The following is a 27,870-nucleotide window of genomic DNA, read 5'->3' as shown; positions in this document are numbered from 1 at the left end:
GGATCTTGCGTAGAATTATGTTTGTATTAGTGCCTGTTTATTTCCTTATTCTTTTGCTGAGATTTTTGTATGTTCAACTACTTTTGGCTTTGTAATAAATCTTTAACATTTTCAGTGGTAGTCAGTGGTCCTTTGAGTTCATTTGGATTTATTTGGAAGAGGTTTGGGATTCTAGAGATGGGTAAGAAAATCTAGAATAAAATCCCAGCTTCCCCAGTTGGTAGCCAGAGGATGGTTACCTTTCTAGAGTAAGGGAAGATCTGATCTAGATTAGGATACGAAGTTCCCAAGGCCTATAGAAATTAGAGGATGATGGCACAGTGGATTGTCGGTGGAAGATGGTGCTCCATGGAAACTGACGGAGAGTGATGGTGCGGCGGAAACAGCAGTTCGTGGGACAGTGAGTATGACTAGGGTTGTATGTTGTTAGATTGCGGTGTTTATATGTTGTGTTGTGTTGAAATGTCTTGTGGAGTTCGAATGCCTGTTGTATGAAAGGAGATCAGTCTGTGAGCGCGCGCAACCCGGGAAAATCTTAGGCTCAAGGAGTAGCTTAAGTGGTTCAGGTGTACCTCACACCTAGAGTAATTGTCCACCATGGTTAGGGGATCGTGAGGTACCATTGATCGTCCGCTGGACCGAGATAGGGGGAACGAACGTGTGAATGTGTGAGTAACTGACGCAGGTCGTGAGTTGCTGTGTGGTTGTAACTAACCCTGGGCGAAGCACTACGCTCTGCTCGTGGAGTTTGCGAAGTTTTTGCAACTTCGCACTACGCGAGCGGCACGTAGCACAGTGCGAACATGCGTAGTGCAGCGTAGCATAGTGCAGCGCTTATTTTTTGCTTGTTCGCGGTCCTGAACGTCATGTTCGCGACCGCGAGCAAGCAAAATGACATCCAGGCGATATTCTCAACGCGAGGAGGCCAGGTTTCTCATTGTGAGTGGTTGCGCATGCTCGCGACCGCTCTCAATGAGAAACTACCTGTTCGCGTTGAGAAAGCTGCCGCTCGAGTAATAATCTCCTTGAGCAGCAGAAAACTACAGCTCGCACTGTGTAAGATGCCGTTTTCAATGCTTGCACAGTGCCGAATGCTTGTCCGCACTGTGCAATCATTGAAAACGCATCTTGCACAGTGCGAACATGCTACTACGCAGCTCACGTAGTGCTACGTGAAGTTCGCGTAGTGCGAAGTGCACTTCGCGTAGCTTCGCGTAGCGCTACTTCGCGAACTACGCCCACCCTTAGTTGTAACCTATCAGTTGGGGTGATTGTCCGGTCGTTTTGTGGACAGACAGTTGCCAGTTCGGTGACAATTACGTGACTGTGGACGTACAGTCAGACTGTGGACGTACAGTCAGCGAAGTTGTTGCTTGGTCGGAAGTGATAATTTCAGTGTATATTTGGGACGTGTGTGTGAGTGAGAAACGAATTGTGAAGGAGGGGAACTGCTGCGCCGCGGAGGCGAGTGACGTCAGAGAGCCCCGCACTGGGATATGGTTGTTGGTGGGAAGCCGCGCTGTGATTGGAGGAGTGTCAACAGGAAGTAAAAGAGCGCTGAGAGAGAAGAGACGCTGGTTTCATCATGAAATGTTTTAAAGTTTTGCAAGATTTGTTCAGAAAAGAAAAGAGGTTAGATCCCCGGGGGGAGAAGAGGCCCCACCCGAGGATACTCCGGCTCCTTATATGGCTAAAAATGTTGGGTTGCACACTATATTGTGGCTCGAGAATTGGGCAAAAATGACAGATGGAAATGAGGAGTTGACTTTCCCTAGGTACGGGACGTTCAGACTGTAAGTGTTGTATCAGCTGAAAGCGATTATTGCTTCTTTGCGACCTCTGCCTAGACCGACACAGTTTGAAGCATTGAATGCATGGATTAGGGCAGCACACGAAAGGAACCTGGACAGGCGACAGGAAAGAGTGAAGAGATCATTCAGGGCCATCCAAGACGCGAGGTGGGAAGCTTTGGAAAAGAGATGGAGAATACAGACGATTGAGGGAGACAGGTTATACCCGCTGTTGGTTAAAACAGGGGTAGTGCAGAGGAAGAGTACCGAGGACAGTGATACAGATGATAGCTTGATAGAGAGGCTGTTATCAGAGAGACCACCCTCGTACAATTTAGAGGCTGGGGAGGAGAAGTTGGCCCCGGTAGAGGAAGTGAGGGTACCGCAAGTTCCCCCCAGAACCGAGGATGTGGGAAAAATCTCGACAGGAGAAGGACAGAACGGTTCTCAGAGGCCGTCGGATGCTCTTACGATACCGGTCACTATTGGTAACATAGTGTCAGTGTATAATCCAGAGCAGACACCTGGTGAGAGTCCATCGCGAATGGGCATAGAAGGGAGCATAAACAGTGAGCGAGATAGTATGGTACATGGGGCGGGCCAGACGCCAAGGCCTACGGAGTGGATTACCGGCATCAGCAGATTCGTCTAGGGGTCCAATGGATTTGAGGGGCCCGAGACCAAAATCTATTGGGGAGTTGAGGCAGGATTTAAGGACATGGGAATCAGCTGAAGGGGCTCAAAGTGACAGGATGAGAGATGGATGGGATCATGGGTATACTGGAAATAGGACAGTTCCTCCCAACACCCCAGAAATCTGTAGAAGCAGGGGACAGGACGATGAGTCCAGGGAATCGAGTGCGGCATCTAGTCGTGGCATCTTGAGTGCGGCAATAAAGGCAAAAAGAATTGACGTGATTAAAAGCAGAAGTGGATGAGATTGTTGAAGGAAACTTGCCTTTAGAAAGGATTGAGCTCTATGAACCGGATGAGTTGCTGTTTGTGGCGAAGGATGTGACTCGGAAAGCTAGATTGTCCCACGAGAAACTGACTGAATTAGCAGACAAATATGATGTGGACTTGTCCAAAACAAAAATGCCGCAGGGTAATCACAGATTGCAATATACTGACCAAGATCTAGAAGAGAAAAGGGTGATCAGACTGAAGACTCACATCCGAGAAATAATTTTAGGCATACAAGCTTGGAGCAGACTTGATAAATGGGAAGAAAGGTGGTCAAAGAAAAAGAGTGTTAGAAGGAGTACTATTGAGACACCCACTGAGGGAGGGGGGTGGCGGGAATTGAGGCATACCCTTTGCGGGAGGTGGCCAATGGGGGATATGTGCATGTGCCCTGGAGTAGAGGAGACTTGGCTGCCTTTACTAATGATTTCCCAAAGCTGCAAAAAAAAACAGTTGAGTGGTACAAGTAGGTAGAGAGGTTTGTTAAGATTTCGAAGGTGCTGTGGATTGATTTGAACACCTTGTTTGACATTGTTTTCCAGGAGTTTTGTGGATAGCATGCAAGGTTGTTGTTGAATGGCCCATTGTGGAGCCAGAGCGGGATGCTGCCACAAATGGACCCTTACCTCTTGTAATGAAAAAATATGAGCAAATGATCACGTGGTTGAAATCTAAGGTACCACCGCAGGATATTGATTGGGTGAAAATAGACCGGACGACTCAGAAGCCTAAGGAGACAGTGCATGAGTACTATGAGCGATTGTTACAGGTCTTTAAGCAGTAAAGTGGGTTAGATGTGATGAATCCTAGGGACATGGGACAGTGTGTGTCAAAGTTTGTTTTAGAGTTGTCTTATGATCCAGCAACATTTAATTTGTTGGCAGAACAAACCGCTGGATGAGATTTTGAGAAATGCTAGATACTGTAACGATGAAATAGACTCAAAGCACAAAAATCTCAAGGACAAGCTGATGATGGTCCAGGTGCAATTGGCAGACAAGGGAGGTACCTTGGGGAGGAAACAAAATGAACAGAAAAAGGGAAAGGGGGACGACTCTAAGTCAAGCGTAGATATAGCGACGTTGAAAAAGACTACAGAGTGCCATCAGTGTCACCAGATTGGACACTGGAGATGCGAGGGCCCTTATAACCCTGCAAATCAGGAGCAGCAAGAGGAGGAACTGGTGCAGGAACAGGTGCCTCAGGTGACGACGACAGCAGTAGCAAAGACCAGGTCAATCAAAGGGGGTACCTCGGCTCCTCGAGTACAGGTTCCCCAGCCACCAAAGATATCGACAGGGACTCGGACTGTTCGGCAGATGCCCTTTCTTGAAGAAGGTGATGATTGTTACTTGGACCCGTTAGCCCGACGGCGCCTGAGAGGGGAGGAGGTCTGCATTCTTGGGGCGGTCCTGGAGGTAGACCAGAGGGGACCATTCGTAGAAGCTGATGTTGATGGTCACCCTACCACATTTTTGGTTGATACTGGCGCTACCCGTTCTACTGTGAGATTCGCAGTAGTCCCAAACCTACTACTCTTGGGACAGACAATCCAAGTTGTAGATGTTGCCAATAGAAAATTGACAAATCATTTAACAGAACCGATTCCTGTGAGAATAGGGATGTTCAGAGATAGACATCAATTTGTGGTGTGTGATTCAATTCCTGTTTGCTTGTTAGGGAGAGATCTCTTATACAAGCTCAATTGCACCATTGATTGCACCCTCAAGGGAGTGGAATTACAGACTAATGATGATGATGCTACCTTTAAGGTCGCCAATCAGCATGTGTGCATAGAAATGTACCCTGCCTTGACAGTTGAGGAACTTCCTTATGATCTGCGAGACTCAGTTTCCCAGGTGGTGTGGGATTTTACTAGAGAAGACATTGGGTTGATTAAGGGTGTTGGGCCAGTTAAGATTCAGGTCAAGGAGAATGTCGATATTCCCCGAACACCCCAGTATAATCTGACCCCAGAAACGATTGCAGGGATAAAGCTTGTGATTGAGTCTATGAGCAAACAAGGAATACTGAAGGAAATATTGTGGAGTCCATGTAATTCGCCAATAATGGGATTGCAAAAACCAAGTAGGAAGTTCAGGATTGTACAGGATCTTCGCCGGGTGAACAACATAGTTGTTCCATGTTGTCCAGTGGCTGAATCCATCTGTGATCTTATTTCAGATCCCGTGCCAAGCTGAGTGGTTCACTGTGATAGATCTTTGTCAGGCTTTCTTTTCAATACCTTTGCATGAGGAGAGCCAATTTGTATTTGCTTTCTGGCTGGTAAACAGGGTCTTAACATTGTGTCGTATACCTCAGGGGTACACAGAGAGTCCATCGATATTTAATCAGATTTTGAAAAAGAATCTAGAGAGTCTAGTACTAACTCAGAACTCTGTTCTCGTCCAGTACATAGACGACCTCCTTGTTGCGTCAGAGACTCAAGATGCGTGCAGAGTTGATACCATTGCTCTTCTGAACCATTTGGCAGAGAACGGACACAAGGTCTCGCCAAATAAGTTACAATACTGTTTGAACGAGTGCAGTATTTGGGACACAGGACAGAGAAGGGTAAAAGGAAGGTATCACCAGACAGGATCGAGGCAATATTGAAAATGACTGTGCCTTCCACTCAGAGAGAGGTCAGGATGTTCTTAGGGATGGTTGGCTACTGTCGCCAGTGGATTGCCAACTTCTCACTGAAAGCAAAGCCTTTCCAGAGACTGACGCACAAGGAGGTGAGTGATCCGGTACCATGGGACAACGACTGTATGAAGGCGTTCCTTGAGTTGCGAGAATACCTTTGTCGTGCTCCGGCCCTGGGAATGCCCGACTACAATTAGTCTTTTTCATTGTTCTGCTGCGAACAAGAGGGTTGTGCATTAGCAGTCTTAGTTCAGGAGCACAGAGGTGTCCGTAGGCCAGTTGCCTATTTCTCAGCTACTTTAGATCCAGTAGCTTCAGCGTTGCCCGGATGTCTTAAATCCGTTGCTGCAACAGGTGTCAGCATTGAAAGGTGTGAAAGCATTGTTATGGGACATCCATTGACTGTTTTTGTACCACATGCGGTCGAACTGTTGATGACCAGGACCAAAACACAGCACTTGACAAATAACAGGCTCACACGCTACGAGCAGGTTATACTTGCTGTGGAGAATGTGACCCTTAAGCGGTGCTCTGTTTTGATTCCTGCCACCTTGATGCCGTTGCCAAATATGCCTGATGAAGATTGTGAGGACCATAATTCTCTTGATGTGACTGAACTTTGCACCAAACCGAGACCTGACATTGTTGATGAGCCATTGCTTGACCCTGATGAAACTTTCTTTGTCGATGGTTCATGTATAAGAGACAGTGTTGGTAAGTTGAGAGCAGCGTTTGCTGTATGCATAATTTCAGAAGTTGTCAAAGCTGCATGCCTGGAAGGAGTATACTCTGCTCAGGTGGCTGAACTTATAGCTTTGACGCGTGCCTGTTTGGCCGCAAAGGAAATTCGGATGACCGCCAATATGGGTTTGGTGTAGTTCATGACTATATACAGCTATGGTCTCCGAGAGGGTACATGACTTCATCAGGAACACCAATCCGGAATAGAAAATTTGTTAGGCTGCTTTTAGAAGCTATACAGGAACCTTTGGATATTGCTGTTGTAAAGTGCACGGCTCTTGGTAAAGGGACAGATTTTGTGTCACTTGGAAACCGCTATGCGGATGAAGTTGCACGATTCTGCGCAGAGCAAGGTTATTCATTTACTGAACAGGAAATAGAGGGATGCGAGGAAAGAACTGAATTAGACATGATGCTTGCCATGGCCGATACTTGGGATGAGCTCAGATGTATGCAAGAACAAGTGTCCGAACATGAGAGAAATGTGAGGATCAATTCAGGCTGTGTGAAAGGAGATGTTGAGATTTGGGTCTCGTCTGATGGAAGAGCGGTGTTGCCAGATGAGCTGTTGAGTCTGATGGCAAGGCAAATTCATGGTGCAGTTCATTTGGGAAGAGATGCGATGATACGAGTGTTCAGACAAACATGGTACAATCCAAAGTTTCGTGCAGTGGCCGAAGCTGTATGTCAAAGGTGTGTTACGTGTCAACAAATGAATGTTGGGAAAAGAACGGCAGTCACCATGAGTAACATTGGGAGGTCAGGGGGACCGTTCAACAGGATGCAATTGGATTTTATCGAGATGCCCAGATGCAATCACTTGAGGCACATTTTGTGGAGGTGTGTGTGTTCTCACGGTGGGTTGAGGCATACCCGACACGCAGGTGCGACACACTTACAGTAGCTAACCTATTGTTGAGGGAACTAGTGCCTAGGTTCGGGGTCCCGACCTCTTTGGAATCGGACAGAGGAACTCACTTCCATAGTGAGGTCATGAAGATGATTTGTACGCCATTGAACATTGATCAAAGACTCCATTGTAGTTATCGACCAGAGGCTTCTGGGATAGTGGAGCAGATCAACAGAACTTTGAAAGCTCGGATGGCGAAAGTGTGTTCCTCCACGTCCCTTAATTGGCCAGATGCCTTGCCTTTGGTGCTGACGAGTATGCACAGTACCCCACCACAGGAGAACAGGTCTCTCGCCTCATGAAGTACTGATGGGGAGGGCAACGAGGTTACCAGCGGTGCCATCAACAGCTTTGCTGAGTATCCCAGATGATCTGATCCTTGAATATTGCAAGGGACTCGCTGATGTCATCCGTTCTGTGTCCCATCAGGTGCAGGCTGCTGTGGTTCCGGCTTCCAGTGATCTCTGCCACGACCTGAGTCCAGGGGACTGGGTGTTGGTTCGGAAGCACGTGAGGAAAAGCTGTTTGGATGCTTGTTGGAAGGGGCCCCACCAAGTCATCCTTATCAAGAACACTGCTGTGAAGTTTGGTGGGCTACCAAATTGGGTGCATGCTTCACACACCCATCGAGTTCCAGCACCCTTGGAAGAAACAGCTCCTCTCCCTGATGAAAATCCAGCTGCTGTCTCAAGGCCACAGGAGGGGACAAGCCAAGCTATGAGGGTGTCTGAAGAAGCTGGTGACTCACCGGATCAAGTTGAGGGGAGACATAGCGAAAGTGAATTGGAGACAGTCTCTGAAAGGGGAAGTGACTGTGTAAGTGACCTAAAGCTGAACACAGCTGAAGAGAACACTGAGCAAAGTGAGTGGGTCAAGAGCAAGAGGACCAGCAGAGCGTGGGAACAGTGGCCGGAAATGCAAAGGTGACTGAACCTGAGGCTGGTTTCCGAAAGAGATCTTGCCCCGGTGTCGGAAGAGTCTGAATCAGACGGAGGAGGGGAAGAGCATCCTCACGAGGGATTAAGAAGATCAAGGTGAAAGAGAGTGCCTTGTCGAAGGTACGCGAACCCTGAGTGGACCTACCCTGTGACTGATGCCAGGGTAAACATCACTTACAACAAAACTTTTACAACGCACTACCATTACAACACAGTCATTACAACACAAACCATTACAACGCATTGCGCTGGGGTGCGCTCTAGGATAGGGAATATATTTAATTTACTATCCAACACCTTCCCTACTATCCACGGGGACTGGATTTGGAATAGTAAATTAAATAAATCCCTATCCAGCGCCTAAAAGCACTATGCGTTGTAAAGGTTTGCGATGTAAAAACCGCGTTGTAAAGGCAGGTGTTGTAATAGCCTGCGTTGTAACGTCATACATCCGATGCCAGGCATACTGAGATTGGGAAGGGTGAGGGCAGTGACGGTGATCAGTAACAGTCCTAACATCAAGTTGGACGTGTTGTTGTTGGTACCAGGACTCGAGATCGAAGGAGTACTGACCATCACTGTTCCGGATCCTCCAGTATTAAGCAGAATTCGTCATTTGATTTTGAGTAGATTGCTTTTTCCTACATTTGGCTCTGAAATTTCAGCTCAGGAATCCATTGTTATTCGTCTTGAACTTTTGGAATACGTGCTAGAAGTGGTTGGAACAAGCCTTATCATTGATGAATGAGACTGTTGTAAATATTTTCTGTAAATAACCTAGGTCCGAGTGGAAGAAGAAGAAATTTAGGGACTTACCATAGAGGACGGTGAAGGGTAGGGTTGTCTGTTGTTGCTGTAAATAAGGAACTGAAATCGAAGGGGACTTTCAGCCTCTGAGGTGTGGATCGAGTGTTTCAATTGTAAAGAAGGATGAAAGAGACTTTTGAATATTGGTGCAGAATGACTGTTTCGAGAACCAAGTACTGAGACCACGGAGGCTGGGAACCTGAATAGTAGAGCTAGGTGCATTGTAGGCACAGTTGTAGGAGGAGTAATTCTCTTCATTGTTTTAGTAGTTGTAGTCTCATACTTGGCACCACATGAGCAGGCAGTAGAGGTCGAGGGTACACCTACACCTAGTACTCCTAGCAAAGAAGAGGTAAAGGTAGGACGTGACAGAGATTTGCTGTTAGAAGAAAGTCGTAGATTACATGTAGATCTGTCCAAGGGTAATTTCAAGCTTAATGCTTATGCAAAATTGTTGTATGAGTACATTGATGCGATGGATGCGAAAGACTGCTATGTGTGTATGCAAGTGCCTGCTTCTGTAGACGAGGGTATTAGATACCATCATCTCCCATTGACTTATGGAATTTAATGTGGTTTGCTGCTTAGCATATTTTATGGTCGCAATCATTTTTAATATTTATTTTCAAATTATGATGCGGTGCTTCCTGAAGTACCGGCATATACGCATTTGAATAAGTATGATTATTATAAGTCAGAGGACAGGCTTGGAACGTATTCCATTCTGACCCAGGAGTTGGATACAGCTTATGCGCACCGTCATAATTTGACGTGCCTGTTGTCAGACACCGAGAAGAAATGTATTGATCAGGTGGAAGATAGATACCGAAAACATAAACAGTTGTGAGATTCAGGACAAGGTAAAGTGGATTGGACGGATGAGGAAAGGTTGCACAAGACTAAAGGGAGCTTTGGTCCAATAGCTTTAGATGAAGTACAGAAAGGGAAGTTGTGCATTCACCGAGCACAGACATATTATGAGAATGTCAATGTAGGTCAAACCACGTGTGAGCATACATTCAGTCTAGAGTACTATGCAAAGGACTTTTTGCAAGGTGTAGTGCAAGTGATTCCAACGGTATATTTCGTCTGTGGGAGGAATGCTTTTGAGCGATTACCTGAGAAGTGGTATGGAACGTGCTATTTAGCGATCATTTTCCCTAAGATTTTCCATACTGAAGATTTAGAGCTAATAGAAGGAGGACAACACGTGAGAGTGAAGCGAGGTTAAAGTGCAGAAGCCATAGTTGGAGATGTTTTTGGAGCAATGATACCTACGGTGGGGGTGATTCTGAATGATGTGAAGATCCGAAGGTTGGCAACTGTTGTAGACGAATTATCCATGAATACAGCTAAGTCCTTAGTGTTGGTTGAGGGTGAGATGTTGTGGATAAGGACTATGGTTTTACAAAATCGTCTTGCATTAGACGTCCTTCTAGCAAAAGAGGGAGGAGTCTGTAAACTTTTGAAGGTTCAAGAAAGTTGTACTTATATACCAGATAATAGCAAGGATCTGGAGAAATATATAAGCAACATTACTGCGATTCATTATGAGATTGAGGACTTAACTGAAGAAACTGTTTGGGAAAAGATTGGAAAGGGATTTAGAAAGATTGGTAGTTGGTTTGCCAATCTTGGGAAGGGAATTCTTGGTTACATTTTGAAACCCATAATAATAGTGGTGTGTTGTGTGATTGGATTGTGGGGATTGATTAGAGCGTACAAGTGGTGCAGGTCAAGTCGATTGGAGAGATCAATGCGAGTGCAAGAGAATCTATGTATATGGTGAAGATGATGGGGACAAGATGGAACAATGTGGAACCCTGCAGGTGTGAGGGATCTTCCATGGACCTGGGCATGAGCAAGTGAAATAACTTGTGTTGGTTTGAAAAGACAGGAACTTCTATGAGTGATGTAACTGACTTCCTTTCAAGGCCTTAGAGTGTATAAAAGTATAGGATAATTAATGGTGTTGAAGGAAGGTGAGTGGCCAAGTAATATCAGCAGGCAACAGCCAGTAGGGCTCTGTCTATGATTTGTAAGGAAGTAGCAGTTTCTGTGATGCTGTATGATAGGAAGCTGAAATGGCAGTCTAGAAAAAGAAGGGTGGCATAGGAGTTGTATTTAAGGAATATGATAATAGAAGCAACATAATGGAAGACCTGTGGGATGCAGAGAGGAGGGAAAGATATGTTTCTGCATTTGTTCATTGAGGATGATGGTATTATACTGGTCAGTTGATTATGGGATTAGAGGGTGTGGAAGGGTGTTTATTCACTGCTTGATTATCTGGAAGGATATTTTGATCTGTTGGCAGCTTCACTGAGTTTGTTGGTTGAGGACTTAGCATTGGCCATTGTGTGGAGATATGTCAGAGAACTTTGAAGTGATCAGAGTCATGTGTTTTTTGCATTTCTTTGCTTGCCTATGGATGGACGCTGTAGGAGAGTAGGATCTGCTTCCTATGAGTACCCCCACTTTTTGCTGGTGTTTCACTGTTTTTCTACTTTAGTCTGGTTGGGGCCCTGCTATGCAGGACCCCAGCCTAGCAGATTCCTCTCCAAATTGAGTGCATGTACATTAGGTACACTCCCGTTTGGTTACTGGGGTACCCTTGAGAGTCCCTAGTATATGGTGCACCAGGTACTCAGGGAATAGGTACCCAAGAGGCCTACCAGGGGCTACAGCAGGTATTATTCCACTCATGGGAAGCCTTCCAAAATGACACCACAGGACTGCTACTGCAGCCTGGGTAAGGTGGTGCATGTACGCCTTACTAAGATATAGGTTACCTATATCTACTTTTAATCACAGCACATGTAAACATATCAGTCACTCCTATGGAAGGCCTTTTCAATCCTGAAGGCAGAGTGCTTGGTTTTGTGTGAGAGGGTGCCCATGCATGAGCTGGGCCCCTCTACAGCTTTTGGAGCCTATTCTCTGAGGCTGTTCTGTGATGCAGTCAGACCATATACACTTCAGTGCATTATAACCTTGTGGTAAATGCTAACTTTGGAATGACTCCCATAGGTGGTTCCCCAGAGTATGTCCAAACCCTTTATTTAGTATAAGTAAGGAACCCCTGGAAATGGGACTTTAGATTACACCTGGATGACTCTGAAACTAAATCCTGGAACTTTGACCCTCTATTAAAGACTAGAGAATGGAAGAATCTCCCTTGGGGTCAAGGAGCGACTCCCCTGCTTAAGCAGGCATCAACGAAGCATCTTGCCAGTCTGCATCTCTGAAGCTCCTGCCAGACTCTGAAGTATTTGCAACACAGGAAGAGGATTTGCAGACTTCTCAGAGGCCGACCCAAGACCCCAGCAAAATTGAGACCCGCAGTCCTCATGAGTGACGTAGAACTGGAACTGATGGACACTGTGCACATTTGCTAGTGCATTGACTTCTCGACATCTCATGAAGGTTTGCTTAGTGTTTCTTTTAGCCAAAGCCCTGAGCACCATCTGTTCTGAAGATTGTGGGCCTACACTCCACGAGTGTTCCATGAGCCCGCTTCTTGCATTTCAGCTCGAGGCTCCTTTGCCGTCACTGGTCCGTCAACTGGTGGGTCCCTGTAAAGACAACTCTAATTTTCTTTGGGTTTTCCTAGTTGCTCTAGATGTGTACTGACTCCCCACCAAGTGGTGAGTCCCTCAGACCTTGCTGGTCTACACTGAAGCATTTCTTTGATTTTTGTGTGGGTTGCTGTTGCCAGGGCTTGTTGGGTCCAATCCGGGCACCGACACTGCAGCACTCAACATCCTTCGTGGGTACCTCGAATCAAGCTCCAGATTGTCATCGACGCCTCCTGGTTCTCGTGTCTGAAGAGTCAAGCTTCACCTTCTTCACCTGAAATCACCCGACATCTGTGGGCATTCGACTATCTCTGTCCCCTTTGCTTTCAGGTTCTTCTCATCCTCGATCCAGGCGTGGATCACACTGGACACTTTCCACTTCTTCGGCAGCAGCACTTCGAAGCAGATAACCATTAAAAATGACAACGAAACCCGACATCAAATTACACCTATGCACCCGGCTTCCCTTGGTGAGGTAACTTGATCACTCCGGTGCTCCCGTGGGTGTTGGCTCTAGAACCCCTTCAGTATAAAGAGGTTTGCTCAAAGTCCTCTTCTAGGTGACCTTTATCTTTAAATTCCCAACAGCGACTTTCCCCATAGATATTATTGGTTTGTGGCTGTGTTTAGACACTGCAGGCGTCCCCCGTGGGTCCCCTGTGTCACTACCATGGGTGGTCCCTGGTGGCCCCAGCAGTTCAACAGGCTCTAGGCCTTGTATCTATGCAAGTCATGGTTCTTATACCACTCTCTTCATATATGGTTTGGTACGCCCCTAGAGCTCAAAGATATTGTGCTAATTTACTGTGTGCTATTAAGTTTACCTTATGTACTTTTGCCTCTAGCCTCATAAAGAGACTAATGGGATGTTTTAAAATAAATACATATATATTATATATATACCTGGTGTGGTTCTCCTTTCATTTGGTCATTAACGAGATGATAGACTTGTAAAACAAGTTGCTTTACATTCCTCCAAGACTTAGCCTGAAGGCTGCTCTCCACAGCTGCCACTAGGATAGCTTTCCATAAAGGTTGTCTTTAACCTACCATCAATAAGGATCGTTTGGACTGGTGCAAGGTGCACACTAGAATAGTGGACAGCATATGCCAGGCCAACTTCTCACAGACGCTTTTCTTGTCAGCTGGGTCTTTGTAGTAATAGAGTGTAGTGTAGTTCCTATATTCCCAATAGGCTCTGCGCATTGGAATAATATATACTGCAGCTTAGACGTAGGACTAAGGTCAACTAGGTCTCTGCCGAATATATTAGACTTAATTATGTGTGTGCCAGCTAGCTCAGAGGTCACTAGAAACTTTCTCAAAAGTACAAGAAGGGATTAGTTTCTGACAACCATATAACATGACAACTTTGTTTCCCAAGAATAAGAAATCAATCTTCAGAGTCGTGGAAACAATAGATAACTATTTTACTCAGTCAATCGTGCATGCTTCGTTTCACCAGAGTTGCTGAGTAATTAGCGAGACGGGCGTTTTTAATAAAAGCTATTTATTGAACAGTCTTCTATCTCAAGCATGAGAAATGTACTGCAACAATAGTAATGCTGGTTATAAAGTACAAGGCATATAATACAAACAGTATTATAAAGTAGTACTGTAAAAGCATGATATGGTTTCTAAGCCATAAGTTGCTTTAAATATATAAAATACATAAAATACTTACAATGATAAAAGAGATGGCTAAAAGTACTCAACTGGTGCTTCTAAAATACGCCTACCTGCCCTAAGCCTAGCACAAGGGAAGAAATACGTTTAGGAGTAGTTCAAAGTTTAGTATTCTTTGCCTAGAATCTGCCAAGAGTCTAATCAAGAATTCTCTAAGGGTCTAATCAGCTCCGTACCTTGGTTTAGAATGAAGGATGTCTTGTATCTCTTTCTCAGGACTCGATCTCCCAGATACCCGCAAGGGTAAGCTGGAAACACTGGAGCTGGATTTCGCTGCAAGAGAAGAAACAGCGTCTCTCAGTGCGTTTGCTGGAGGGTCGGCTTCCTTCGGCACTTGCTTCTGCAGGGCGTCGGGCAAGTAGTTAGTCGATCTGCTCCAAGAACCACTGTGTGTTAGTTTGCGTATATGTAGGCATATTTATACCATGAAGGTGCCGAGTTTGACGCATGATTAGACTTAATAACGTCACTCAAAGGTTTAATGCCCAGAAAACTCCAGGATTTCTTGGATAACTTAATATTCAAGCAGGGGGAAGATCCTAGCTGCTGAAGGCGGGTTTTTCCAAGAAATCGTTGTGAATTCTCGGAACTTAGTGGAAGTAGCCCTGCCGTATTTGGGCTGTAAGGCTCAGGCCAAATATGGTAATGATTTCTATGCCTATATAAGGATAGGGTAAAGTATACCTATATAAGGGCATGAATCGGGAAAAGTTACACTAGGGTCCTCGATTCGTTTATATCACCCACTCCACGATCTTAAGTTTAATAAGACTAAAGCTAAGAGCACTGATCAAATCTAAAGTAAGTGTTCACAATCCCACCCAAAATACCAATTTTCATTTGAAAAGGCTTGTTTACATGAAAAAACAAAAGTTAAAGCACACTGTATGAGCTAATAAGAAAGCATACCTTCAAATATTTACAAAACAAAACGAAAATATACATTCATGAAATGTCTCTTAAGTCTGTACAGAAAAGAAAAATTAAATCGAGACCATTCCATAGCATAATATTTGAAACCATTGTGTTATGATGGCTAGGCCAAAATATTGTCAGTAGGAAATTCTATAAAGAAATCTTGTTCTCCATGAATAGTTCTACTTTAAGCAGAATACTCTGTTCCCCCCAATTTTTTTTTCTAATTTTAGGAAAAGTTCAATAGTTGCATTTGTAGAAAAGTTTGTAAGCCGGAGAGTTTGTTTTGAAAAATGAAGGACGAATCGCAGAGTTCAGGGAACGCCGTGTCAATATTATCAAAAGTTATTTTCAGAGTCAGGAGAAAACATCAGATCATCGAGGCTGGCAAAGAAGCCGTCTACCATAGTAGGCGAAAGTGGAACTACTTGATCAAGCAGATCAAATGCGCATAGGTGTGGATCATTGCCATCAGCATAGGAAGCATTAGCAACGTCAGCAGTCGATGTTACCTGTATGCCTGTAGTTTCTCGTATCTCATCATCAGCTGGAATTGCCAGTGAGACCTCAATGAATGCCGTCATCAGAATTGGCAGCCGTTGGGGACAACACGATGCATGAGCCGTTACAGGACGTAGCAAAGCGTTAACATCCGATGGCAGTACTGATGGTAGTGTAAGCCAGATATCTAACACGCATTCTTCTCCGCAAAGCAGGCGTCGCAGAACAGGTAAGATGCAATCTTGCCAGATTGGTCTGAAAAAAAAAAAACATGTGGTGTTCAGGTCTCTTAAACGAGCCAAGCCAAGAATCTGTGTAATCTTCTCATGATACCTCATTGCACGGAGGGCTTCTTCCATGGATGTCTGGGTATCGTTGTTTCCCGGACTTGCAATATCGAATCAGGAGAAATAAAAATAGTATCCCAGCTACGAGTCCCAAGATGAGAGGTAGTCCGCCGAACACAGAGTGTACGAAATTTGGAAAAATGCCGAGGACTGCTTCAAAAGGTGCTAACAGTCCCGAATAATTTTTTTTAAATACATGTGAGATTCCGCTGGTATCAGACATGTTCAAGATTTGGCTCAACATTTCTACAAAATGCATAGGACAATTTGTTGATAAAAGGGCATGTATCTCTGCCGAAGTCCTCGCGATTTGCAGATCATACATTTCTCTAGACGAGGTCAGTGGCACATTTTTTTGCAAAAGAATGGCTTTCATTCTGCTTAAAGTATCAATACGTATAGAAGAGATATTCAGTGAAGGCCATACCGCCGTCACTCTGTCTGACTTGCTCCTTGGATACAATACTTGCATTCAACAAGTAACCCTGGAGGACACACTAACGAGATAATGTTTTCCTGACAACATGCCACAGCAGCTGTGATCATTCAGTAAAACGTAGCTGCCATTGGATAGCTGTCTGAAAATTGGTTCTATTACTGTGGAGGGAGTTCCGTGCAGGTGGCATGAGAGGTTATTTGCAGAACCATCGCAGGCTCCATGTAAATTAATACCTTGGCACAAAAGCGTACCACTTAGTGAATTTTTACAATTATTACCACTAAGGAATTCCTCTGTTCCCCTATTCCAATATTTGTGTGTGTAAGGTACAGTCCAGGTTGACTTAATGTATTCTTTACCCAACCTTTCATACAGGCCCGCTGGTATATGCTGTAGACAATACTGAAATTGGAAAATCTCCACTGGTATTGTTATGGTGCCATGAATTATCCATTCAATTACAGGTTTCTCAGAAACTGTCAATGGCAACCTTTCCAGTATTTCAATGTTCAGCACCGTATAGTCTGCTCCTTTTCGTGCCAAAGAGATTTGTTTATCTGTAAGGTTAAATACAGAAAACAATGACGTTGTGTTGATTAGACGCCAAGGCACGTAGCCTGAACGCAGATTTTGCAACGTCCAGCCTAACTGCATGATAGAACGTAATTGGGACTGGCCATGTTGTAGCATTAACAAGTCCTGCTCCATTATGTCAATGGCTGAAGATACAATGTTGTCCAAAGAATAAATTCTGGAGGACAGAGTCGTTTACCAATTGTCCACTACAGAGAGACTTTTCTCTAAATTAATACGATCAATTTCTCGTATCTTTTCTGCAGTTTTCTTTTGCGTTACTTTCCAAGCCTCATTGGACCCAGCGTATATACCGGCGTATATGAAATGTTTTCGACGTGGTTTGCGAGGTCCCAGTAAGAAATATCGCAAATCATTGCCTTCTTTACGTAAAGATAAGTGTTGTTTAATCTCCGAGAGTGTAGATGTCTGTAGCCATTCAAGGCATAGCTTCCCTACACTATAAGTAGTTACTATCCCTGGATGTTTTCTCTGGGAGTATCTTGGATCTGGCCTTTTCATTTTGAAACCTTGTGTTTTGTTCAGGAATCTATCTCAACAGTTATTAGTGTCTGTGGGCCAGATTAACCATTTTTTACCGTCAGGATCAGTTCTGTTTTGTTTTAAAATGTGGGATACGTCTAAGTCCTCATCAGTATTGTTATTACTGTCAGGTATGGGATTAGGTATAGACAGTTTGTTTAAATCTTTTATCTTAGCAATGCCAAGACAAGAAGTTTGTTGAACAGTGTCATTCAAGAACATTATTTGTTCTGGTATTATGCAGGCTCTGAATAATGCTTCTAAACCTTGCACCTGCCAATCTTTTGTACCCCAGACGGTCTTCGTCTCAATGTTGTCATTCTAAAAGTCAAAACCCAATGTAGACATTTGAGCATAAAAGTTTGCAGAATAAATTTGTTTAGTGTTGGTCAACATTGTTTTCATTCCTGTCTTATTTTCATTTCTAAAATAAAACGTTTCTGGATTGGTAACATCATACCCTGAGAAGTATTGAAATTTCGCATAAAATGTTTTCGAGCTGCCTCTTGCTGGCGTTAGACAATGTTCCCATTGATTGTAAGTAAAAAAAATTCTAGGGTTAGCAGATCTATGCAAATAATGATGACAGTAATGATTAAAACAATACATTTGTTCAGAATCTGATGAACCTTGTAAGTATTCATGTTCTGTGAATTTTGCTGACATTTCTAAATAAGACATCATGTTATTAACAGCTTCAAAGTCCCAATCATCACTGAATGTGCTGGGTGATGCAAAGTCACTTAAAGAAACCTTAAATTGGTGTGGAATGTTCAGCAGTTCCACCGGGCCATAGATGTCATAGTCTGTAGAGTCCCATGCTATACCAGCAGGTATAGGTACGGCTGTGATTTTCACTGATGACAGGTCTCTTTGTTCATGATGAGATGATTTGTGAGGTGTCAGGACCAAGTTGATTTTCTGACTTGCTGTGTCCATAGAACTATATTTTCCATCTATCATCCTTCCCAAGCTTAACACAAGTATGAGCCAGAGCAGGAGAAAAAATGCACCTAACCCAATCCAAAATTCAACCCATGGTGAAACCAGATATGTTTTTCCAAGTTGATGAAAGAGTTCTGTTAACTTTTCTTTGAATGTTTTTATTTTTCCTGGCGTTTCTTCACTTTCACTGGGATCTTCTGAAAAGGTATCAAAGTTTATGAAATAGCCAGAAGGAGTTCTGTCAATTGTAGGGATAGCTTCAGGATTATTCAAAGTCACTGGAGCCTTGTCTCTTTTTACCATACCTATGTAGTCAGATGTCACATCATTGTAGATAGGTGAGTCTTGACAAACTGTTATTTGGGTATCCAGAGGCATAAGTTCCATCGCTTTGTTGCATAGTCCTTCTTTTCTTACTGCAGGTTTATCAAATGTGATAAGTCTTTCAGTTTGAACCTCTTGGATTGTAGCAAGATTTGGACGCCTGCTAATTCTCGGGAGTCCACTGGGCCTACTACTTATTATTGGCCACATGATTGTGGTTTGACCAGGTCGATTGACACAACTCTGTTCTCCCTTTTACCAGCAAGGGCCGGTGGTACTACTGATCTTGTTCCGTGGATTGCCAAGACAGGTACGGCTTTTCTATAAGAAGGCCCAAATTCCTTCTTTACCGCACTTTTTTCTCTGACTAGATCCCCAATCTTTGGAATCCAGACAGGTTTTGCTGGGACAGGTGGTTTTTCTTCAGCGGTCATTTGTTTCTGTATTTTATTACTCAGACTTTTTCTTGTTTCATTTAAGTCCTGTAAAACAGCCAAACGATCTTTGATATCAAAGGGTTTTTGTTCTACCACTGAAGTCTGACTATCGAGGTCCTAGATAATCATTCTAGTACCAAACATTAGTTCATACGGAGTGACTCCACCCAGAGAATTTCTTGGCAGATTATTAAGACTACGTTGGAGACTTATTAGATGTTTGACCCACCCGCCATCCGAACCTAATACCTTGGCTGTTATGGATTGCTTTATGTCACGTTTTTTTCTTTCCACTACCGCATTACCCTCGGGATGGAAGGAACTAGAATACCGCAATGCAACGCCCAAGCTGACCATGGCCTCCTTGTAAGCCCTAGAGCTAAATGCAGGACCCTGGTCAGAATGTAGCGTGCCAAATGCGTATGTGCCGACAAAGACTCGCAAACCCTTTATAACAGTTCTGGCGTTAGCCGAGCGCTGGGGCCACATACAAATGAATCTTGTGCAGGAGTCCACCGCGACCATAATATATTTATAGTTGCCATCCCTAGTTAAGGGACCACAGAGGTCCAGGTGAACACACGCTAGTGGTTTGTCTGAAATCAGAAGGGGTGTCTGTGCAGGACGTTTTACTGTAGAAACTTTTATTTTCTGGCAGATTTCACATTCTAGAACATAATTTCTAGTTTGTTTCCTCATGCGTGGCCACCAGTATCTCTGTTTTAATAATGACACCGTGGCGGAAATTCCTGCATGTGTAGATGCTAGCCCTTCATGTGCTGCTACAATTAGTCCTAACCTATGTTCCATGTTTGGGATTGCCCTATCCCCCACTCCAGGGATTCAAGCAAAAGGAACATTATTCGCATCAGTTATATATGAGTACTTTATTGTAAAGCCTTTTGGGAGTGTCTTACCACTGTCTTTAACTGAAGCAGTGACAGCTTGCATTATATCACTGTCTATTTTTGACCGAGTAATCGCAGCTGCGGAAGCCGTTTGCACAGCTGCCTTCACGGCTTCATCAGCCAATGAATTCCCTGCAACGTGAACGCCATTACGCTGATGACTCAGTGTATGAATCACGTGAGTCTTTTGTAGTTCTTTCTGTAAAAGAACTACTTGTTCCCAAAGCATTTTATGCTTTATTGTGGCACCTTTTGCGTCTTTGAAATCGTTCTGAACCCAGTTCTGCAGATACTCATTGTAATACGAATCGCACACTATTAGTGTGGGGAATTCGCAATCGGTATTTTCAAGCGCCATCTTGAAAGCCTGTAGTTATTATTATTATTATTATTTGGAATCTTATATCGCGCGTAGTTACCCTCGGGCATCCCAGCGCTCGTACATGACTCAGAGGCAAGGGGCTGAAAGGACAACGTTAGACAGGGAATAGGTGGGTCTTAAGCAACTTTCGAAATTGAATCATACCGGTCTCTGTACGTAGATTCAAGGGCAATGCATTCCATAACTTGGACACATTCACTGAGAATCTTCTACCGCCCGTCCGGGCTCTTTTTACTCTGGCCACTTGTACCAGAAATTTGTGGTCAGAGCGTAGTGCTCTAGTAGCCTTATAGGGGAGCACCATGTTCTCCAGGACGGGAGGACCTTTCCTTTTCAAGATTATATGAGCTGTACAGAGGGATTTAAATGTTATCCTCTCCCGTACAGGGAGCCAATGCAAAGCTCTTAATGCTGGTTTTGCTGACTGTCTCCTAGGAACATTCAGCAGCAGCCTTGCTGCTGCATTCTGCACCAGCTGAAGTTTGTTAAGCGTTGCCTCCGGGGCGCCCAAGAAAAGCGCGTTGCTGTAGTCTAACCTCGAGACGATCAGCCCCTGAATAAGAAGTTTCCTGGAGGTCGACGGGAGAAGAGGTAATATCTTGCGGGCTGATCGAAGCACAGCAAAACAGACTCCTGCAGTTTTCTTTGCATGGGTCTGGAAAGACAGATCTTGTTCGAGCCACACACCCAAACTTTTGATCTCTTTTTTGGGGCTAGGGGAATCGCCCAGGCAACTCGGCCAGCTACCTGGCGGCAAAGAAGGCCCCGAATGTCCCAACAACATCAACTCTGTTTTGGAGCCATTCAATTTTAATGCTGAGTTGCCCATCCAAGTGTACACCTTTGACAGGCAGGAGTGCAGAAGGTCCGGGTGGTCCCTCAGTCGGGAGAGGGCCACTACCAACTGGGTATCATCAGCATAGCTGATTATTTTGATACCCAGTGGAGCCACCACATCCTCTAAAGGTGCCATATAGACATTAAACAATGTGGGGCTCAGGGAGGAGCCCTGAGGCACACCACATTGAAGAGGAATGGGGGCAGATTGTGCACTACCTTCCCAGACTTGGTAGGTTCGTTGGTGAAGAAACGACGCAAGCCACTTTAAGGCCATTCCCGTCAGGCCCACCTCTGACAGTCGTTGGAGCAACACCTGATGGTTCACGGTGTCAAAAGCCGCACTAAGGTCCAGGAGGATCACTGCCACTGATCCTCCTGAATCCAAAATGCTCCTGGCTTCTTCCACGACTGCCAGAAGGGCAGTATCGGTGCCTTGCCCCGGCCTGAATCCCGTTTGGGAATTCCGCAGCATGCCATTAGACTAAAGAAAGTGTGACAATTGCCTGTTCACCAGTTTCTCCGCAATCTTACCAAACCCAGGTAGCAAGGAAATCGGTCTGAAATTAGCCAGGTCCGATGGATCTAGACCGGGCTTTTTCAGGAGGGCCTTTACAACCGCTTTTTTCCAGCATGGTGGAACCAATCCCTGCGCAAAAGATGCATTGATAAGATCTGTTACTGGTTGCACGATAGTAGTTATTATCTGCTTAAGGTATTTCATAGGAACAGGATCTCTCGGTGAGCCACTTTTCATAGCCCCAAAGACCTTGAGGACTTCATCAGAGGTCAATAAGCTAAAAGCGTCGAGCTTAATCTGCACATCAGCTCGCTGTTCGCCTATATCTAATTCCTGGACTGGTGGTAGGGAACTTACGATGTTTTCTACTTTCATGTGAAAGTAGTTAGCCAGTTCCGTACATTTCTTTTGGGGGCTCTCATGACTCACTGGCGGTTCAGGAGTTTTCAAAAGGTCCCTAAAGACTTTGAATGACTCTCTAGAGGAGTTAGCAGAATTGCCAATCCTCTCCTCATAGAACTTGGCTTTGGCGTCCCGGAGAGCGGCTTTATATCCTCTCATTGCCGTACGATACTCATTCCGGGTTGCCTCCCCCCAATCCTTTCTCCAGATCCTCTCTAGCCTTTTGCATCCTTTCCTGAGAGTTCTCAACATTTGGGAATACCAAGGAGCTGATCCCACTCTTTTCTCCCTCATTGGCATTTTCTTTTTGGGAAGAATCGCATCTAAGGACCTGTTTAGCCAATTTTCCAAGTTTATATCAGCAATAAGTGGATCCAGCACCGGGCGCGGCGAGTATCATCTAAATTAGTGATCCAGCGCTCTACTGGTAACCTGGACCAAGCCCTGTCAACCAGGTAGGTCCTAGGAATTGTTGCACCCGATACGTCGGACTGTCAGATAAAAGGAACCAAGAAGTGGTCCAACCACGGTAGAGCTAAAGGAACCAAGGCTTCAATCCTGTCCATATTTGAGAAGACTGGATCCAGTAAGTGGCCCTTACAGTGCGTGGCCCCTGAATTAATTAGGCTCATGTCGAAGGCTCTCAGATCATCTAGCAGGTCGACCGCCAGTGTGTCCGCAGCATCATCAAAATGGAGATTAAAATCACCAAGTGCCACAAAATTGGCCGTCGATGATGCCAGAAGCGTGACCGTTTCCATCAATGAGCTGGTAAAATTGCCTACAGACCCCGGAAGGCGGTACACTAAGAGGCCTGAAATGGAGGTCGTGGCTGACAACCGTAAAGAGAATTGGCAGCTCTCACTGTCGAGCACCCCTCCCTCCTGGGCTCTACAGGTCAACGTATCCCTATAGATAATAGCAAGACCACCTCCTCGCCCAATAGGCCTATCTAGATGATAAATTAGATAGCTAGGGGGGAGGGCTTGCACCATATCTGGCCCCGAACAAGACGTAATCCAGGTTTCTGTTAAAAATAAGATATCCAGATCTTGATCAATAACTAGGGAATTAATTTCAGTCGCGTGACTAGGGAGGGACCTACAGTTCAATAAAGCCATTAATAACCATTTATGTCCTATAGACCTTTGGCCCTTAATGCATCGATTACACGTCACGAAGGGTAAATCACTCTTGTGAGTGACATCACAGGGCATATCCTCCGTAGGGCGTAATGATATCAGGGCATTTTGAGTATATATTAGACTGACCTTAGGGAGGAGTACCAGGGTGTCCAGCCCTAAGCCCGTCTGGGCCCGGACGGGCACAGACGGGCTGAACTCTGGCGTAACTCCGGCGGATTGACGGCGGACCCGCTGCGCGTTAGCATGGCCGACATTTATAGGAGGTCTAGCGTCCTTCTGACGACTAGACCAGGTGCCAAATAGCGTCTCACTTACCCCCAAGATGGCCGCCAAGTTCGAATCACAAAGTAAAAAGAACGTGCCAAGGACCCGCAAAGAGCGGTGAGTTTTCCCAATTAGAGTGCAAGTTAATGGGAATTAAAAACAGGGGATACTGCGAAACATAAATAAATTATACACAAAAAACGGGCGTTTTTAAAATCTCTCGCAAAATACTCCTAAAGAGTTCCACTAAAACGCAGCACGCTTAGCAAGCTGCAGCGCGTCCTTCTTACTACCACTGCCCCTTCAAAATGAACAGTTCAGCTCGCTGAGCTCGCTGAGCTCGCTGAGCTGTACAGTCCCCGAGTGATTGAGTTTTAGTGACCTTAGGTCTGAGTTTGCCTTTGCGCCAGCGACCTTTAACAATCGCGCACGCAGCACTATAGGCTTGTTTATCCCCAATAGCGGGCTGTGCTGATCCGTCTGTATAGATTATACATCCGTAATGTTCCGGAGGTAGAATTTCAGTCGGTAGAGAACATTCATATTCGTATTGGAGAAATTCTTGTGTCTTTAAATTAGTGTCAAAATGGTATTCAACGTCTGTTGCAGCAAGAGAGTTAACCCATTGAATCCATCTCGGATGTAAAGCTTTTGCATTGGGAATGCTAGCTCTTGTCACTGCTTCTAAGGCAGGTACAGGTGTAACGATCGTTATACATTTACCCTGTGTGAGAGCTCTCTCTTTTGCTACTGCAGTTTAAACCGCTGTCAGAATTTTTTCTGTTGATGAGAATTTCATTTCAGCTTGTGTGTACAAGTGTGATTTGTAAGCGATTGGTACCTTTTCACCTTCATTAAAGGTCAGGTATGTGAATCCGCATTTTCCTGGGATGACACAGATCACTAGATTGCGAACGTTTTCGCGTGTCTGTAACTGTTTTTTAGATAACATGTCTGTTTGGACTGAACGCAGAATTTCTGTGTGTGCTTGAGTCCAATTAGTTGTTTTGAAATCTGGTTTGATTAGTTCATAGAGAGGTTTAACCCTCTCTTCGTAATTCAAAACGTAAGTTCTACAGAAATTCAGGAAACCTAGAATTGACTGTAGGTTTTTCAGTGTTTTTGGAGGTTGAAGCAGCACACACTTCTCAATAAAGTTTGCTGCCAGGCTTTTGTCTTCACTTGATAACTCGTACCCTAAAAATAGGACATTAAGGTGCGCAATTCGTGATTTCCTAAAATTGAATTTATACCCTTCAGAAGCAAACCCAAGTATTATGCTGTTCACTCTTTTCAAGTGTACATCCAAATCGTCATCTGTAAGACAGATGTCATCGACATAAGATACTGTCTCATCGTCGTACATTTGTAGTAACTCTGGTACTCTGTCTGAAAATAACCCTGGACTATTCTTGAATCCCTGTGGGAGACGGCAAAATTGCTCCTGTGACCCCAATATTGAGAAAGCGGTCAAATACCTGCTTTCTGGTGTAATGTTTTGACAGAAAAACCCATTTGAAATGTCCAATGTGGTTTTACATTTTTTGCGCACAATGTTATTCATCAGTGCAGCACTATGTGCATTTTGTACTGCGAATGTTTTACAACAGGAGTTTAAGTGTCTGTAATCCAAAACTGGACGATATGAATTGTCTGGTTGGAAACAGGAAACAAAGGATTGTTCATAGATGAGGTGCATGTTTCAATCAAGTTCATTTAAAATCTCCCTGACTTGTTTTTTAGCTTCCTGTTTAACAGGGTTCTGTCTCTGAGCAGTAGGTTGGTTTTTTAACTGTATTTTGTGGTGAGGAGAGTCCTCATTCCATCCTACGTGATTTTTATATAATGCTGGAACTTGAGCTACAGCCCATTTCCTTGCATATGTATATTTTTTATGATTTGGAATGTGATTTGAGATGGCTGGCATAATAATTTATTTGCCGTGCGGGCACTCCCTAACAACAACTGGTGGCCAGTCTTTTTCAGCTAGAAGTATGTCATAACCATTGGAAAGCTTGTCCCAAAAGAGAGCTTTTATTTTTCTAGTAATGTCCCCCTCCATCCGGAGTGTTATTTCATGTAGCTTGTGGGGTGTACTAACCCTGGTGTCGGCAGTTTCAACTTGAATGTATTCATTCAAGTCCACTGTCTCCAGATGATCCATCAGGATCTTGCGAGCTATGGTCATTTCTGCTTCTTGAGTTGTGTCCTCGGAATCCTCGGCATGTTTAATTTTTATGCTTGCTACCTTCTTCTATGAAAATTTAGCTTTTTTACTTTGGTGAACGGGTTCTTTGTCTTTGGCCTTGATGCGTTCTTCTTTTTGTTCTGACCGTCCTCTTCTTTCTGATTTCTGCGAAGAAGTCTGAAAAGAGCGAGAGGGACGTGTGTCATTATCTTGATATCTATCAGGTTTTCTTAAAGTATCCCTATTTCTAAGGTTATATCTTTTTTCTGAGGGCTCCCGTTGGGGAGATCTTCCTCCCCGTTCAGGAGATCTAACTCTCCGTTGGGGAGACCTTCCTCTGGACTGAGAACGCTTCTCTCTAGGAAGTGTCTGTTTATTATTTTCCCACTTATTTCTAGGAGTAGTGAGATTGTTTTTAATAAAAACTTTTTCAGGATTTTCCGTTAATTGTGGTTTTAGTGGTTTCCCACCCAAACTATCTCTACCTAATTCTTCATAGGATTTTTCAATGATTCTGGCAAGCTCATATGGTTGCTCAGTAATGTCGGTTTCTTTTAATTTCTGGCGGATTGCCACTGATGCTGCTTCACCTCTAATGTTGGCTAGTAGTATAGCCGATACCTGTTTGAAATCTTTCAGTAATTTCATACCTAGATTTAAAGCTGGTTCTGGACCGTATTCATTTTGAATCTGCCTTAAAACATCTGGTATTGCCGCCATGGACGGAACACCGTGTGTTTTTGTGTAGATTGAAGCAAAGACTGTGCCCCAAGTGTCACAATCCTCTACGTGTGGTGCAATCCCCATTGGTAAACAGATTGTCAGAATCCTGTGTTTCTCATGAGGTGTACTATCAGGAAATACTGCCTCTAGTTGAGTATTTTTTTGTGCTAAGCAAAACGGAATTTGTTTCCTTTTGGCAGGCAACTTTCCAATGACCGATTGTATAGTCTGTGGTGTTATTTTATTTGTGTTCCCCTGGTGAGGGGTGTGCTGTGGAATTTTTACAGCTGGTTGGACTGTTAATGTCCGCATGACATATTGAACCAATTGTCTATGTATTTTAATTAATTGTTTTAGCTGAGCTAATAATTCTACATCTGACATCCTTTCAATGTCTGGATGTGGTGTACAGCTGGCTAGTACCCACCATGTAGCACCAGGTCTACCTAGTGGACCAAGCCTGGTAATGTGATTTTCATGTTTTAGGGCGCCTTTAAACCAGAGCTGATGCTCTTGGTAAGTTAATGGAATTTCAATGTCCTCAAAAGGAACGTATTCCTTTGGAGGTTCCTCTGCTTTGTAGTAGTGGAACTCTCGTGTTCCTGCATTTGCAGCTGGAAACTGAATCCATGAATAGAATACCTCTGCCTGCCGATATTCATGACAACGATTACTCTGCCTCCTCTTGCTGATACTCCATTATTTATCCGTTTGTAAGTTATACTTTTCCTTACATTTAACGGGAGCAGTATAGCATCTGAATAATTTTCTAGGATCTCAGCATCATCTAAGATCGCTTGAGCTGCTGCTGCAGCGAATTCTTCGTCAGTAACCATTATTTTTACTTATTGAAGAGTTTGCAGAACAGGTTTCAAGGAAACAAAGATTAGGTGCACAATATTTTGGAACACTGTATCCTTCAAAGTTGAACAAACCAAAAACGAATACATAGGATTTTCCGTCCTACTCAGTTTTGGCGGATATTATCCTTTCACCCACTCCAGACGTCTTTTGGAGTTTTTACGGGAGAAAGGGGTCTGTGTGAAAATCATGACTGAGTTACTCTAGTATCTATTGTTAAATTATCGCCTTACCAAACGTTGGGCGCCATGTAGTGTAGTTCCTATATTCCCAATAGGCTCTGCGCATTGGAAGAATATGTACTGAAGCTTAGACGTAGGACTGAGGTCAACTAGGTCTCTGCCGAATATATTAGACTTAATTATGTGTGTGCCAGCTAGCTCAGAGGTCACTAGAAACTTTCTCGAACGTACAAGAAGGGATTAGTTTCTGACAACCATATAACATGACAACTTTGTTTCCCAAGAATAAGAAATCAATCTTCAGAGTCGTGGAAACAATAGATAACTATTTTACTCAGTCAATCGTGCATGCTTCGTTTCACCAGAGTTGCT

This window comes from Lissotriton helveticus, chromosome 2_2 (genome assembly GCF_964261635.1).
Source record: "Lissotriton helveticus chromosome 2_2, aLisHel1.1, whole genome shotgun sequence".
NCBI lineage: Eukaryota > Metazoa > Chordata > Amphibia > Caudata > Salamandridae > Lissotriton > Lissotriton helveticus.
Note: the sequence above shows the minus strand (reverse complement) of the source record.